Below are 16808 nucleotides of genomic sequence, written 5' to 3'. Positions count from 1 at the left end.
TATGTTTGGCCACGTGTTGTGGTACATGCCTTTAATCCCAACACTTGGGAGGCAGAGGCAGGTGGATCTTTGTGAATTCAAGGCCAGCCTAGTCTACATGGTGAGTTCCAGGCCAGCTGGGACTACAGGGAGATCCTGTTTCAAAAAGCCTTAAAAAAAACATAGGTTTGGGTTTCATTTAATTACTTTTGTAGAAACATGTTAAATACTGATTTTTCTTATATATTGCATGAACCATGTTACTATTACACACTTAATATGAAGCCATTTCAAATACAAATGTATGGGATTGGTTGTTGTAGCTCATTGACACAGCAAGTACTTCAGAACCCAGAAGGAAGTGTGCTTTAAGTGTAGAAGCAATGTTTTAGAAAGACTCAATACAAATCAAATCTGTATACTTTTTATAAATGAAGTTTACTTATGTCATATGTTGCCGTGATAATATCTATTATATTGGGTAAATTCAAAGATACAGGCAGCATTTATTTTAATACTTTCTTTGTGACTGTGCAAAAAACACAAATGACATACCTGTCTTACATTATATTTTACTAGCCATTGCTTGTATAAAGCAAAGAGTGATCAGAAAGAAACAGTATTACAGGCTTCTGAGACCTTGCTCATATGAACTTACAGCATGCACAAGACCCATCCAAATACAATCATACAAAAACCCAGCATAGAACTGCAGAAATGGGCAGCAGGCCTCAACCTTAACCGAAGAACTATTGACAGCTGATCACTACTGGGTGAGGAAGACTGATGGTTTTAAAGTGATGTACTCTAGATAGGCTGACTAGACCCTGGGGGGTGAACTTGCATTGAGGGATGTCTGGGTACACTAAGTTGACTAAATAAGCCTTAACATATATGACGGAATCCATGAAATCCAGTGTGGGGGAGCTATGGAGATATGGATGTGGGAGGGGGTATAAAGATGATTAAGATGTTTTATATGAAATGCACAAAATCCCAATAAAAATAAACACTAAAAAAGGACTAGACCAAAGACTTTTGCTGTTTTCTCTGTTGGCAGGAATTTCAAATAGAACTTGGGAAGTCGAACAAAGCTAGTCAGCTCCTAATGCTTAATCAGAAAAATGAGAGTGTCAAGGTGCGGTTATCAGACCCAAGTCACAGAGTGCTGTTTATAACTTATGCGTCTGACACATATTCAGTGCTCCATAAATATTTATTGAATTGGCTTACAGTGTTTTTCATTGACAGGAGAGCCAAGAATTTTGTCTTTCATCCACAGCTCTACTAAATCTAGCTCTATGAACTTATATAAACAATTTTCCTTTCTCTTTATATGAGTTTTCCTTTGGGAAAATGAGATTCCATATAAGTGAAGATTTTTTTTGTCTGATATGCTATATTAGTTGGGATAAAGAAGATATTACATATATATATATATATATATATATATGAATATATCTATTTAATCTGGTAAATACACACACACACACATATATATATATATGGATTTATCAGATTAGCTTACAGGATAGAGTCTGAGTAGTCCAACAATTGCTGCACCACACTGGAGAGGCTGAGAATCCAGTAGTCTCTCAGTCCACGAGGTAATGTCTCAATAGTCCCAGTCTGGCACTTTGGGTCTGATGAATTCCAAATGATCGGCTAGTCTTCAGTCTACAGCAGCAAGACGAACTCACCAGTGAGAGAGAAGGCAGGCAACAAGAAGCCCGGCATTCTCCTCTGCCTTAGCGTTTTATACGGGCTGCCATCAGAAGGTAACTCCCATATTTAGGGTGTGTCTTCCAACTTCAGATGATCCAATCAAGAAGATCTCTCTCAATTTCAGTTAATCCCAGATGCAGTCAAGTTGACGCCCCTGATTAGCCATCACATATGCTGTGTGTGGTTCTAGTACTAGTCTACATGTCAGTTTAAATTCTCATCTCTAAAGTGTCACAGAACTCTCTCCTTTAGTAAAGATGAGTTTATTGCAGAGTTATCTAGACATTGAGATTATTTTTCCCATGAATATGCTAATGCAGTACAGATTTTAAAATCTATAAAGTCTGCAATTCTTATTAGATATGGAAAAGCCTCCTCCTTTTCTCTGTACATAAAGACTATCAATCATTCATATTGGCATCTACCTTTGATTTTACATTAGAATATTCCTAACTTGTCATAGGAAGGTTTGTCATCCTAGATGAATTCATTGTTCTTTAAGCATTGTGATGGATTACTGGATGTCATGAAGAATCTGCCACTATTTGATGTTTTGGTCTGTGACTATGTCGAATTCAGTTCATAATGCTCTATATGTTTCTGTTGACTTATGAGAAACGAAGTCTCATTTTGTCACAGATACTTTGAATTATAAAGAACAAAGCTCAACAGTATGTGAAAATAAATACAGGGGTCCCTTGAACCACTTTAGCACACCTTGTGCTACAAACCTAATATTTATCAGTCTATCCTGTTCTCTATGCCCCTGTTCTTTTATCCATTTGGTCTATTAGTGAAGAGATCTAGAAACACTCTTGAATACTTTGAGTTCTCCTACTAATATCAGTTACTTGATTTTGTATAGGGAATAATTATTTGGACTCATCAAACTTAGATTATTCAATATTAGTTAACATTATCATAGAAGTAATTCTGAATAACTATAAAATGAGGACATCTAAGATCTATAAGATAAAGTTTCATTAAAATTCAGAAAAAGCAGGCTAGTGGCATTATAGAAAACCTTAAGGAGTATTCATGTTGCTCTTTTGGGTAAGAATAGCATTAGAACATGGTTAGAAAGGGCAGGCAGGAGGAGCGATGTAATAGAGGGTACAAGGAAAATGTCAAATTCAAATTAATGAAACAAATACATTAAAGGTTGATCTCCAGTTAAAATGTTGATAAAAGGAAATTTGTCAGACTTTTCTAGTTTAAAAGTAACTCCAATGGAAATTCATGCACATTTAAAAGATATGAAATATGTTGCCAAATGTTAAGGGCATTATTTACGGGCGAATGCAAGAAATTAAAGTGACTTTTAATAAGTGAATGACATGGATCTACAGAAGTGTTGAAAATTCCACAGTTGAGGTGGGAGGGATGGATGATGGGTAGAGCCACTTGTCACCAAGCCTAAAAACATGGATTCAGTCCAGGAACCCATATGATGGAAAGGGAGAGATAAATTCTGCACAGTATGTACCCTGACCCCCAAACATCACTTGGTATGCTTCTACATACACATGTACGCACACTCACAATTTTAAAGTGTAATAAAATAAAAAGAAAATATTCACTGTTAAAAATTCTTTTTAAAGGAATGTGGGAATGCAAGCAACAGTTTCACTACTGTGTATTATAATTATTTTGGACTGACTTCATGCATTTGGAAATTTGTCCAATATTTGTCTGAGCTAATATTTAATTTATTCAAATATGGATGAGACTATTACTATATCTATTACTATTAACCTCTCTCAATTTAAATAATATAATGTTTTTGAAAAGAGTTAAACCAATTATTTCCACAATTAATCTACACCAATAAAATGGACCCTCAAAGAAGGGGCTAAAATCCATAACACAAATTAAAGGTAGCATCCAAACTTTTTTCAGAAAAATGTAAGGAATTTCTAACTACAATATGAAAATGGTATTGTTAAGAGGTTTGAGACATTTGTTTTACTTGGCGACATCATCAACCTAAAATTGTTACTTTTCCATTATTGTCTAGTGTTAGCTACTCCAAGGTACTACTAAGTAGTCAATAAACTGAAAAATTATTCCTGCACATTTTGAAAATTCTTTCTAAATAAGACAGTATAATACAACCTCATCTTGGCCCATACCCTACTTTCCTGAAAGAAAGGATAACAAACATCAAAGTATCTCTCTAGAAATCCACTTTAAGAATATAATCCCTGTAAGGCAGTAACAGGGTAGTTAATCTTTTTCGAAAAATGAATAACAATTATATCTTTCCACCCACAAAAATTACTCTGTAAAAATTACTCAAAAAAGTCAGTATTTTGAAAGCACACATAATCATTTCTCATATGTATGTGAAATTCAACTGATCTGGCCTAGGAATGCCTGAGCTTGAGTCACATGTTTGAGGATTCATTTTCTTCCGTGTTTCCCATTCTCCCCCTGACACCTCTGTGCCTGAGTGTATGTTTCCAAGGTAATAATAATGAACAACAGCTAGTACAATGTAATATTCAATAAATCTTGAAACTGAAGTTTGTAATTGAAAATGGTCATTTTTTTATTACATTCTGCTGTCCAAAGCAAGTCAAAAGGTCACAGTCAGGTAATACAGAAACATACTTTGACTCTTCAGAGAAAAGAATTACAAAGTCATGTGACAGTCAATTCAGGAAGGGGTAAAGAATTGTGGTCATTATGGCTGTTCCCCATAGGACAGCACTATCTCAATGCACAGCAATTAGTATCTTGCATCTTGCCTGAAAGGATGTCAAGTTGGTAGGAGGAAAATGTAGGCCAAAGAAAAATATATCATTCATCCACATATATCTTGCATACATATTCATTATTACTGCTTTTAAGCTCTTTTATGACTATATTTAAATATATGATTCATAATGTATGTAAAATTGATTGTGGAAGTGACTATACTGTTTTCATGCACTAGTGAATACCTTATGTTTTATGCACTAATATTATTGAAAACACTAGGTAAATACCAATGTAGGCTTATTGGCATTTGTATTTATCAGAGTGGCAATAGTCTATGCTTAGTCAATAGCAAAATTGTGAGTGGCATAACAACGAAGGTTTGTTTCTTCACAAATCAATGTTCAGTTTGGATGGCCAGAGGTTCTGCTCTCCAATACTTGAAAATCCTGTTTTTGCCATCTCGTGTGCTTCTGTATTAAGACATGGTTTTCAAGGTCACTGCAGTAAAAGTCAAAGAAGAAAAAGCTACAAGAAAGCATAACTGCTTCGAACTAGTAGTGACATATGTCACCTTTGCTCCTATTTAATTACCCAGAGCTAGCCATAGTCCTGATCTTATCCCAATTTAATTATAAGAAAGGCTATAAAATATGGGGAAATACACAGAATCTTAGCAAGCACTCTCTGTGACACACTTTGGATCTGCGTATTCTAGGGCAGTTACCATTACTGGCTATACTATTATAAAAATTTCTTCTCATTAATCTTTTTGAAAATGTTCTTGGATAGTATTAGTTTGAAAAGGTTTAATTAAGACCTATTATTTCTAATAAACATGAAATTTTTCATTTTTCTTTTAACTGTTTAATAAAACTTACAACATCCTAAACTTCAGAAATTTATGGAGTGAGATATTAATACTTCATTTTGGGGTTCTACCCTTGGTATCATATTCAGAGAGAGGATAAATTCACCTGTGTTCTCTTTTCATGCTTTTTAATTTTGCTTTAACAATTTAATTACTTAATGCCTTCTAATTTATTTTTGTGTACGATGCAGCTTGCTACAACTTTTTTCCAAGTGGTGTTCTATTTTATGTAACACATTGAATAAGTTGTTTATTGATGTTCATTAAGATTCCTGTAGAATTCTATTTAAATACAATATTGTGGGCTGCCAAGATCGCTCAGTGGGTAAAGGCACTCATTGCCAAGCCTGACAACATGTCTTCAGTTCTCAAAATCCACATGGTAGAAAGAGATTACCCCAAGTAAACTCTGTTGTTAAGAAGTGTGTAATCTTAGTTTACTATATTCATTCATGTAAATGCAATGCTCACTTTACTAAATGTACTGATGGCAAGAGTAAATACTATAATGTAAATATTCAGTTAATATTACTTAAATTTGCTTTATCATAAATTATCTTAATATTTAGGCATCAGTCAAAACTGTGACTTGACTCAAACTTTGTATTCCATATTCCGTAAATCCGGGGATAACTTTGTGGATCTTCTCACTCAGGTGAACTGGCTGACTTAGTCATGTTAAGAAGAGAATAGGCAGAGAAATTCTCTTTCTTGTGCATGTTGGCAAGACTAAATTTCTTGGAGTCTATATCACTGAGGGACTCAGTTTCTTTCTTGCTTCTGTATGAAAGGCATTTTCAGTATTTCAATATGTGGGGCTCTCCACAGGTTAGCTCACAACAATCACCAGGCTACAGCAGTATGATCAATTACAAAGGTATATTAATTATTTTTCTGTTGCTGAGATAAAATACCACGATCAGAGCAACCTACAGCAAAAAGAGTTTTTTGTTGGCTTATGGTTCCAGGGGGATACAAGGCCAACGTGACAAGGAGGCATGGCAGGAGGTAGGCCGAATAGAAAGAAAAATAGTCAATATTCAATCACACAGGAAGTAGAGTGAGGATAAACTGTAAGTGGGGCAAAGCTATGAACTGTCAAAATGCACCCAGAGTTAAATGCTTCCTTCAGCCAGACCACATTCCCTAAAGATTCCATGACCTCCCTCAAACACTGCCCACAGCTGACCAAGAGTTCAAATACTTAAGCCTATTGGTATACTTCCTTTTCAAACCACCACATTCCACTTGCTGTCCTGCATACACTCATTACCATGTCATAATACAAAATGCATTTAGTACAACTTGTAAACTCCCCATATTCTTTATCAGGATTAATACTGTTCAGATGTCCGAAGTCTCTTCTGAGACTTAAGGCAATCTTTTAAGTCTCTGTAAAATCAAAAAAGAAATTGCACACTTCCAACATACAGTGGAACAGAATATAGATTACCATTCTGAAAGGGTGAAATGGGGAATAATGAGGTAATATGTTACCAAAACAAGACCGAATACAAGCAGGGCAAACACTAAATCCTGCAGCTTTATGTCTGATGTCTGGGGCTTTACTTCCAAAGGGTTTAGATATTTTGATCCCTCCAGCTTCCTGACTACAAACTGTATTCTTCAATTAAGTTGCCTCCTTTCCCTACATTTAGCTTTCTTTAGTAGATGTTTCCCAGCTCTGACATCTCCATAATGTTGGTGTCTGTACTGCAACCCAGGGTTTACCTTCACAGCTCCACCCAGTGTCCCCCTGATACCTCTTGACCTGTCTGGGCCTTTCGCAGGAAATCTCCTGCTACATGATGCCTGACTTCAGTGGTTCTTTGGAACTGAAACTGTAGAGGTAGGATCAACAACTCCCTCATGTTTGCATCTTTTATCCCTCTAAAGCTAAGACCATGCGGACAACACTGCCAAGTTGGGCAGCCAACTTGAGAAGGAACTTGGCATCCTTGGATCACATTTACAGCTGTTTTTGCATGTTTTAGTTTGGTGGGGTCTTGTACCAATGGCACTCTTTCCATTATTCCAGTGCAGAGCAGCAGGCATCTTCTTTAAAATATTAATTATTTTATAATTTATGTGTATGAGTGTATATTCTGCATATATGTAAGTGCATCCACGTTATGCAATGCCTGAGGAGGTCAGAAGAGGGCCTTTAATTCCCCTGGAACTAGAAATTTATTATCTGCCATTTGGATGCTGGGAATTGAACTTAGGGACACTGCAAGATCAGCCAGTGTTCTTAACCACTGAGCCATCCCTCCAGCCCTAATGCATCTTCTTAAAGGAGCTAATCTCCTTCTCAATTAGAGCCTTTCTTCCAGCACATTACTTGGCTGCAACATTAAGCTTTTTAGTGTTTTTCTCTCCAAACTCTACATACTGTATTTCTTTTTTTTTCTGACTTCCATTTTTAATTGATTTTTTGCATATTTCATATAGAACAGCTCAATCTTAACCATTTTTATACACCCATCCCTACAGGCACCCTGTTGTAGCACCACCCCCCACTGAAGCCCATACACTTGGTCATCCCTGTTACGGCCCACTGGATTGTGAATGTCCCCGGCTATTCCCCAGTGCAAGTCTGTCCACTAAGTCTAGTCAGCCTATCTAGAATCCCTTGTTTTAAGAAGCTCTTTAGGAAGATCTCTTCTTCATCTAGCAGTGATCAGTTGCCAACATTCCTTCAGATAAGATTGAGGTCTGCTGTTCATTTTCCCAGTTCTATGCTGAGTTACTGTCTGCCTGAGTTTTTATGGGACTTGTGTATGCTGACATCTATGCCATAGAACCATGAGCAGGTTCCCAGGAGCTTGTAGGACTCTGTTTCCATATCATCATGCACCTCCTCCCTGGCTCTTACAATCTTTCTGCCCCATCTTCCGCAATGGTACATGAGCCTTGGGTGGGAGAAGTTTAATAAAGAGATCCTGTCCAAGGACCAGCGTTGATCAGACTCTTGATCTCCACACTTTGGCTATTCGTGACCTTTTGTGTTCCTGGCCCTCCACTGCATGAGGAAGCTTCATTACTGAGAACTAAGAGATTCATTAGTGTCCTCTTCTTTATCCCTGTTTTATGTTTCATGAGCCATAGATGTAGAGGTTATGTTGTAGATGTGTCTCTTAGTCCTGGGCAATTCATAGACAATGTCTGTGTGTGACCAGTTGTGGGACTTGGTAATAGTCTCTGACTGGTGCAAAATGAGCTTCTTTGATGAGTGGTGACTGGGATATTTGTGTGTAAATATAAGGATACGTATTTTGCTCTTAGTAAAAAATCACTTCAGTCTAGCAATGTGAAAATCTTGGGGTTTTCTCTAAGATCTATGGCCACTTTAGCCATGTGTATTAGTTTATGTTTATATTACCACATTTGAGTTTCCTCCTTTTGAGTGGGCGTTTAGTCGAATTAGGTAGCTGTTCATTGCCCCCAAGATAAAAGTGCCACTACTGCACCAATGATGTATGCTGTGCTGGACATTGATGTGGTTATTCGGTCTTGAAGCTGGTGTTGTATCATCCACTGATGTTTTCCCTTGGCCCCTTCATAGCACTGTCCAAAGCTATGAGAGCTAGCCTTCAGGGGAAGTGGTTGCAGGGCAGTTGCATCTCTATTTCTCCAAATCCTGCGTCCGAAGGATGTTCTGTCTTGGGTAGTAGGGTCTTACCTTCAAGCTCTGGGAGGGCATCAAGGGCTGTGGCAATAGCCTGACTAGTTTTGAGAGTCTGTTGGGCCACCCTGGCCAACAACTCAAAGGAAGGTATCTCCTGTCTGGCACTGTTTCTTTTTATGTAGCCTTTAGCTATACACATGGACTCATGTAGAGATAATGTATATATAACTTGTCAGTAGATTGTTGGACTAATATGGTTCCCTCTGGTATTTTCTTTTCAGTCTTTTTTTGGTCTTTTTGAGACAGGGTCTCCCTGTAGCCCCAGCTGTCCTGGAAATCACTATGTAGACCAGGCTGGCCTTGAACTCACAGAGATCCACCTGCCTCTGCCTCTAAATTGCTGCGATTAAAAGTGTGCACCACCGCGCTCAGCATTGTTTATCTCCCCTCTCTCTCTCTCTCTCTCTCTCTCTCTCTCTCTCTCTCAACACTTCCATCATAGTTTCTCCATTTAAAGTACCCCCATTTTCCCCATTTCTTCCTTGATAATACATGTCACATATGGTCCTACCTCTCTTGAGCTCCTTCTTTCTCTTTCTACCCAAGGTTCCTTTTAACCCTCCTTCCCCCTCCCATTTAAATAACCCATTTTTATCCATTTCTCCCTTAGTAACACCCATTTCCTACTGTCCTTCTCTCTCATGTCTTTTTTTCTTTCTTTTACCTCCCTGGTTCCTTTTAATTATCCTGGTTCCTATAGTTAGGTCTGGATACATACTCACTGTTCTAGTTTATTTCTCCATTGCTGTGACAAAACACTCTGACCACTACCAACTTGGGGAGGAAAGGGTTTATTTAGCTTACATCTTCCAGGTCACAGTTCATCAGGGAGCCCAGGAACTCAGGGTAGAAACCTGGAGGCAGGAGCTGGACCACAGGCCATGAAGGAATGCTGCTTACTGGCTTGCAACTCTGGCCCATGATGAACCTGCTTCCTTTTACAACATTGGCCCACTTGCACCATCCACAGTAGGCTGGGCCCTCCCACATCACTCAGCAATCAAGAAGATGCCCCACAGACATGGCCACAGTCCAGTCCAATGGAGGCAGTTCCCCAATTGAGGCTCCCTCAACCCAGCTGTGTCAAGTTGACACTAAAGCTATCCAGCACACTCACTTATAAGGATTTAGTGCTAGGATCCACATAAAGGAGATCCTACATCATTTGTTTTTCTGAGTCTGTGTTACTTCAGTTAGTATAACAGTTTCTAGTTCCATCCATTTGCCTGCAAATTTCATGATTGCATCTTTCCCTACTGCTGAGTAGAACTCCATTGTATAAGTGTACCACATTTTTATTATCCACTCGTCAGTTGAGGGACACTTAGGTTGCTTCCATCTCTTAGCTATTGTGAAAAGAGCAGCAACAAACATGGATGTACAAGTATCTCTGTAATAGGATAAATCCTTTATGTATGTGCCAAGGAGTGGTCTAACCGGGTAAAATGGTAGGTTCATTTGTAGTTTTTTAAGAGTTCTCCACACTGCTCTCCATAGGGGTTGAACCAGTTCGCAGCCCCACCAGCAGTGGATGAGTGTTCCCCTTTCCCGACATCCTCTCCAACATTTGGTATCATTTGTTCTCTTGATCTTAGCCAGTCTGACTGGGGTGAGGTGAAATCTTAAAGTGGTTTTAATTTGCATTTCCCTGATTATTAGTGATGTTGAACACCTATTAAGATGCTTCTTAGCCATTTTTATTTCTTCTTTTGAGATCTTTATTTCTCTGTTCAGATCCTTAGCCTGTGTCTTAATTGGGTTACTTGGTTTCTTGGTTCTTTGTTTTTGAGTTCCTATATATATTCTGGATGTTAAACCTCTGTCAGATGTATCACTGGTGAAGGTTTTCTCCTACTCTATGGGCTTTCTCTTCACTTCCTTGGTTGCTTCTTTGCTGTACAGAAGATTTTTAGTTTAATGAGGTCCCATTTGTTGATTCTTGACTTTATTTCCTGAAGAATTGATGCCCAGTTTAGAAAATCCTTTCCTACACCTATATCTCGTAGGTTATTGCCAATGTTTTCTTCTAACAGTTTTAAAGTTTCAGGTTTCACACTGAGGTCTTTGATCCACTTGGAGTCGACTTTTGTGTGAGGTGAAAGATAGGGGTGTAGTTTCATTAATAGACAGGTAGAGATCCAGTTTTGCTAGCACCATTTGCTGAATATACTGTCTTTCCTCTAGTGTGTGTTCTTGGCCACTTTCTCAAATATCAGGTGGCTGAAATTGCATGGCATGAAATTTCATATTTGGGTCTTCAATTTTGTTCCATTGATCTACATGTCTATTTTGTGCCAGTACCATATGGTTTTTATGACTATAACTCTGTAATATAGTTTAAAATCTGATATAGTAATCCCCCAGCATTGCTCTTAGTGCTCAGAGGTGCTTTGGCTATCTGGGGTCTTTTATGCTTCCATATGAATCTAGGATTTTTTTTTCTAATTCTGTGAAGAATGCCATGCGGATTTTGATTGGCATTGCATTGAATCTATAAATGGCTTTTGGTAGGATGGTCATTTTGACAATATTAATTCTTCCAGTCCATGAGCATGGAAGTTCCCTCAGTCTTCTGGTGTGTTCCTCAGTCTCTTTATTTAAAGATTTAAAAAATATCCTTGTAGAGGTCTTTGATGTCTTTGTTCAGTTTTTTTCTGAGAATTTTTTAGGCTATTGTGTAAGAGAGTGTTTCTATGTACTCTTTCTCTGATTGCTTGTTATTGGTATATAGAAAGGCTACTGAGTTTTGTAGACTAATTTTGTGTCCTACCACTTTCCTAAAAGTATTAACCATTTCTAGGAATTTTCTGGTGGAATTTTTGGCATCTCTTAGATATAATATCATATCATCTGCAAAAAGCGATTATCTGACCTCTTCTTTTTCAATTATTGCTCCTTTAATTTCCTTCTCTTGTCTTACTGCTACTTCAAGAGTTTCAAGCACTATGTTAAAGAGAAGTAGAGATAATGGACAGCCTAATCTGGTTCCTCATTTCAATGGGAATGCTTCCAGTTTTTCTCCATTTAGGATGATGTTGGCTGTGGGTTTGTTATATATGGCTTTAATTATGTTGAGGTATGTTCCCTCCAGTCCAATTCCCTCTAGGACTTTGAACATAAATGCATGTTGAATTTTGTCAAAGGCCTTTTCTGCATCTATTGATATGACAATGTGGTTCTTGTCTTTCAGCCTACTTATATGATTTATGACATTTATTGACTTATGTATATTGAACCATCCCTGCATCTCTGGGATAAAGCCAACTTAATCATGATGGTTGATCTTTCTGATGTGTGTCTGTATGTGATTTGCAATTATTTTGTTGAGAAGTTTTGCATCCATGTTCATTAAAGATATGGGTCTGTAGTTTTCCTTTGTGCTTTAGCCTTTACCTGGTTTGGCTATTAGAGTGATGCTGGCTTCATTGAAGGAATTAGGGAGTTTTCTTTCTGTTTCTACATTTTTGAACAAATTAAGTAGTATTGGATATAGATCTTTAAACGTCTGGTAGAATTCTGCTGTAAATCCATCTGGGCCTGGATTTATTTTAGTTGGGAGGTTTTGTAATAATTTTTCAATTTCCTTATGTGTCTGTTTAAGATTCTGATCTCTTCTTGGTTTAGTTTTAGTGATTCCTATGATTTTAGATACCCATCCATTTCTTTTAGGTTTTCAAATTTTGTAGCATATAGGTTTTTAGGGTATTTCGTTATACTGGATCTTCTCAGTGTCTGTTGTGATGTTTCCCCTTTCATCTCTGATTTTGTTGATCTGGAGGTGCTCTTTCTTTCTTTTGGTTAAGTGGGCTAAGGGTCTGTTGATCTTATTTATCTTTTCAAGCACCAGCTCTTGGATTCATTCATTTGTGTACTATTTTCTTTGTTTCTATTAATTTAGTTTCTCTGATTTTTGTTATTCCTTTCTGTCTCGTTGATTTGGGTTTCATGTATTGCTGCTTTTCAAGTGTCTTGAGTTGCAATGTTAACTAATTTATTTGTGTTCTTTCTGATTTTTTTAATGTGGGCACTTAAAGCCATAAACTTCCCTCTTGCTTTCAACGTGCCACAGAGGTTTGTTGTGCTGTATTGTCCTTTTCATTTAGTTTCAGGAATACTTTTATTTCTTTCTTAATATTTCCTTTGACCAATTCATCATTTAGGTGTCTGCTGTTTAATCTCCATGTGTTCATATATTTACTAGTGTTTCTTCCATAGTTGATTTTAAGCTTTATTGTACTGTGGTCTGATAGAATCAATGGAATTATTTCAGTATTTTTGTATTTGCTGAAGCATGTTTTGTGTCACAGTATGTGGTTAATTTTGGAGAAAGTTCCATGGGGCACTTTCATGGGAATATTCAGTAGATGTTAGTTCCATTTGATGTACAGTATGGTTTAATGTAAATATCTTTCTATTCCCTGTCCTGTTGACTTATATAATGGAGACAATGGGGTATTGAAGTGCACTGTTAATGAGTTGGGATGAAGGCTGGTATCGGGTGTTCAAAGCGAGGTGGAACAAGGAACAGGTTTTGCGGGCTCCAGGGAACTAGACTGAAGAATTGGGTTGTTCTAGGTACAAAAAATCAGGGAGCAGTGGGGAGTCTGAGCCACAAGGGCAGTCCAGGTGTCTGGAGTGCCAAGAGAAGAGGTTGACCAGTGTCCATGCTAAAAAGAGAAAGGGGATGTGGTACTGGTAGTTTGAATCAGGTTCTGGGAGTCAAGGCACAGTGGGCCTGACAAATTTGCCAGGGAAGGAAGCTAGCCTCAGGAATCCCAGGAAGTTGTGGTTGGAGAGCCAGGGATGAAGGCTGGTATCAATTGTGGAAAGGTAAGGTGGGGCAGGGGACAGGCTTTGAGGCCTCCAGGGGCCTAGACTGAAGAATTGGGTTGCCCTGGGTGCAAAGGTTCAGGAAAGAGTGAGGAGTGTGGTCCAAGAGTGCCAAGGTAAGAGGTGGGCCAGTGCCCATGTCAAAAAGAGAAAGCAGATGCCAGGGCTGGGAGTTTGAATCAGCTTCTGGCACTCAAGGTGCAGTGGGTAGTGTCAAACTTACCAGGAGTGGAGTCTGGCCTCAGTAATCCCAGGCAAATCGGGGGTGGGACAGCTCAGGATGAAGGCTGGTTTCAGGAGTGCAAGGTCAAGGTGTTGGAGGGGCCAGGGTTTTAGAACTCCAGGGGACTAGACTGAAGAATTGGGTAGGTCTTGTGTAAAGGATTAGGAAGCAGTAGGTATTCTGGGCCATGGTAAGGGGAGGACCAGTGACCATGGCCAAAAGAGAAAGGGAATTTGGGGGCAGAGTTTGAATCAGGTTGTGGGAGTCAAGGCACAGTGGGCAGGGTCACACTTACCAAGGAAGGAGGCTGACCTCAGGAATCCCAGGAAATTGGGGGTGGGACAGACAGGGATGAAGGCTGGTCTAAGGTTTGGAAAAGTGATGTGGGAAAGGGACAGAATTTGAGGGCTCCAGGAGACTAGATCAAAGAATTGGGTTGGTCTGCCTGCCAAGGATCAGGAAGCACTGGGGAGGCGGGGCCAAGAGCATAGTCCAGAGGTCTGGTGTGCCAAGTGAAGATGTGGGCCAGTGCCCTGGATAGAAAGAGAAAGAAGATGTGAGGGAAAGGGGTTTGAATTAGTTGAGGGAGTCAAGGCACAATATGTGGGTTCTAACATAGAAGAGAAGGGGCTGGCCTTAGGAAACCCAGGCAGGTTGTGGGTGGAACAGCCAGGGATGAAGGGTCATGTCAGGTGTGGAAACATGAGGTTGTGGCGGGAACAGGATTTGAGGGCTCCAGAGGAATTAGACTGAAGATTTGGGTTGATCTGTGTGTAAAGAATTAAGAAGCATTGGGGAGTCTTGGCCAGCAGTGTAGTCCAGAGGTCTGGAGTGCCAAGGTAAGAGGTGAGCCAGTGCCAATACTTAAAAGAGAAAGGGGGTGTGGGGGCTGGGAATTTTGAATGAGGTTCTGGGAATCAAGGCTCTGTTGGCTAGTTCAAACTTACCTGGGAAGGAAGCTGGCCTCTGAAATCCCAGGCAGGTTGGGGATGGGACAGCAAAGGGTGATGGCTGGTTTCAGGAGTGCAAAGGCGTGGTGGCGCAGGGGCAGGGTTTGAGGGCTCCGGGGGACTAGACTGAAGAACTGAGTTGGTCAGGGTGCAAAAAATCAGGGTGTTGTGAAGAGTCTGGGTCAAGAGTGTAGTCCAATGTCTGGGGTGCCAAGGGAAGAGGTGGTTCAGTGGCCATGCTAAAATGAGAAAGGGGCTGGTAGTTTGAATCAGGGTTTGGGAGTCAAGGCACAGTCTGTGGGATGAAACTGACAGAGGAATGCAGGCATGTTGGAGGTGGGACAGCTAGGGATGAAGTCTGGTCTTAAGAGTGCAAAAGTGAGGTGGGGAAGGGGACAGGCTTTGTGGAGTCCAGGGTACTAGACTGAAATATTTGTTTGAGGAAAAGTGAATCAGTTGAGGGAGTCAGGGTACAACACGCAAGTTCAAACGTATCAGAGAAGAGGCTGGCCTCAGGAATGCCAGGCAGGTTGGGGGTGGGACAGCCAGGGATGAAGGCTGGATTCAGTTCTGCAAAGTTGTGGTGGGACAGAGGACAGGTTTTGAGGGCTCCAGGGGACTAGACTGAAGAATTGGGTTGCTCTTGGTGCATCAGGAAGCACTGGGGAGTCTGGGCCAAAAGTGAAGTCTAGAGGTCTGCAGTGTCAAGTGAAGATGTGGGCCAGTGCCCGTGCTAGAAGTAGAAAGGGGATGTTGGGGCTAGGGGTTTGAATCAGTTGAGCATGTCAAGGCACAACTGATGGGTTCAAGTGTATCAGAGAAGAGGCTGGCCTCAGAAATCCCATGCAGAATAGATATGCGATAGCCAGGGATGAAGGCTGGTATTAGGTGTGCAAAGGTGAGGTGGGAGAGAGGACAGGCTTTGAGGGCTCCTGGGGACTAAAGAATTGGGTTGGTCTGGGTGCAAAGAATCAGGAAGCAGTGGGGAGTCTAGGCCAAGAGGTGTGGGGTGCCAAGAGTAGAGTCCAGCCAGTGCCCAAGCTAGAATGAGAAAGGAAATTTGGGGGTGGAGTTTGAATCAGGTTGTGGGAGTCAAGGCACAGTGGGCAGGCTCAAACTTACCAGGGAAGGAAGCTGACCTCAGGAATCCCAGGAAGTTGGGGGTTAGACATCCAGGGATTAAGGTTGGTCTCATGTGTGGAAAAGCAAGGTGGGGAAGAGGACGGGCTTTGAGATCTCCAGAGGACTGGCCTGAATATTTGGGTTGATCTGTGTTCGAAGGATCAGGAATCAGTGAGAAGCCTGTGCCAAGAGTGTAGTTCAGAGGTATGGGGTGCAAAGGTAAGAGGTCAGCCGGTGCCCACGCTAAAAGGAGAAAGGGGATGTGTGGGCTGGGAGTTTGAATCAGGTTCTGGGAGTCGAGGCTTTGTTGACTAGTTCAACCTTCCAGGGAATGAAGCTGGCCTCAGGAATCCCATACATTTTGGTGGTGGAGCAGCCAGGGATGAAGGCTGGTCTCACGTGTGTAAAGGCAAGGTGGGTGAAGGGACAGGCTTTGAAGGCTCCAGGGGACTAGACTTTAGAATTGTGTTGGTCTGGGTGCAAAGGATCAGGCAGCAGTGTGGAATCTAGGCCAAGAGGGTAGACCAGAAGTCTAGGGTGCCAAGAGACTAGGTGAGCCAGTGCCCACGCTAAAAGGAGAAAGGGAATGTACAGGCTTTGAGTTTGAATCAGGTCATAGGAGTAAGGCACAATAGGTGGATTCAAACTTACAGTGAAGACGCTGGCTTCAGGTATCCCATGTAGGTTGGAGGTGGGACAGTCAGATATGAAGTCTAGTCT

This window comes from Nannospalax galili, unplaced genomic scaffold, assembly GCF_000622305.1.
Source record: "Nannospalax galili isolate Female #2095 unplaced genomic scaffold, S.galili_v1.0 scaffold167, whole genome shotgun sequence".
Classification (NCBI taxonomy): domain Eukaryota; kingdom Metazoa; phylum Chordata; class Mammalia; order Rodentia; family Spalacidae; genus Nannospalax; species Nannospalax galili.
Note: the sequence above shows the minus strand (reverse complement) of the source record.